Genomic DNA, 1,362 nt, shown 5'->3' on the forward strand with positions numbered 1-1,362 from the left:
TCTAAAAAATTGAATAAAATCGCCAGGAAGGGTGCTAGGGGTCTCAAAATGTTACGGGGGTGTAGGCAAAAAATATGGCGCTCAAATGATGTATATAACCTATAGGTAGGCTATTATTTTCTAGAAATTTGAGTTAGATTTTGATTTTGTTGAGCTTCACCACGTAACCTCGGTTCGGTCTAATTTAGGGTAGGTATTGCCTGTTTTCCAAAGTTTTTGACCTCCGATCGCAACAAATGAGGTGTCTATGGATAGGGCTCGCCGAGACGAATCCAAAAAGCTGAAAAACGCCGGGGGTGGCCCTAGAAAATTTTAAAAATGACGCCCAAAAACCGTCTCAGATCCCAAAAGAAACACTAAAGACCACCAAAAAAGCAGAATTTAGTATGAAACGATGTCAATCGAACGTCACGGGAGTGCTAAACCGAAAAGGGTCAATCTATTTAAGCGAAAAAATTTTGAAAATCCGACCAAAAATTACCAAGTTATAAAATTTTGTATGAAAAAATTCTAAGTCAATATTAAAAATCTAAAAAATTTCATAAAATCGCCAGGAAGGGTGCTAGGGGTCTCAAAATGTTACGGGGGTGAAGGCAAAAAATATGGCGCTCAAATGATGTATATAACCTATAGGTAGGCTATTATTTTCTAGAAATTTGAGTTAGATTTTGATTTTGTTGAGCTTCACCACGTAACCTCGGTTCGGTCTAATTTAGGGTAGGTATTGCCTGTTTTCCAAAGTTTTTGACCTCCGATCGCAACAAATGAGGTGTCTATGGATAGGGCTCGCCGAGACGAATCCAAAAAGCTGAAACACGCCGGGGGTGGCCCTAGAAAATTTTGAAAATGACGCCCAAAAACCGTCTCAGATCCCAAAAGAAACACTAAAGACCACCAAAAAAGCAGAATTTAGTGTGAAACGATGTCAATCGAACGTCACGGGAGTGCTTAACCGAAAAGGGTGAATCTATTTAAGCGAAAAAATTTTGAAAATCCGACCAAAAATTACCAAGTTATAAAATTTTGTATGAAAAAATTCTAAGTCAATATTAAAAATCTAAAAAATTGAATAAAATCGCCAGGAAGGGTGCTAGGGGTCTCAAAATGTTACGGGGGTGTAGGCAAAAAATATGGCGCTCAAATGATGTATATAACCTATAGGTAGGCTATTATTTTCTAGAAATTTGAGTTAGATTTTGATTTTGTTGAGCTTCACCACGTAACCTCGGTTCGGTCTAATTTAGGGTAGGTATTGCCTGTTTTCCAAAGTTTTTGACCTCCGATCGCAACAAATGAGGTGTCTATGGATAGGGCTCGCCGAGACGAATCCAAAAAGCTGAAAAACGCCGGGGGTGGCCCTAG

The sequence above is a fragment of the Ostrinia nubilalis genome, assembly GCF_963855985.1.
Source record: "Ostrinia nubilalis chromosome W unlocalized genomic scaffold, ilOstNubi1.1 SUPER_W_unloc_1, whole genome shotgun sequence".
Taxonomy (NCBI): domain Eukaryota; kingdom Metazoa; phylum Arthropoda; class Insecta; order Lepidoptera; family Crambidae; genus Ostrinia; species Ostrinia nubilalis.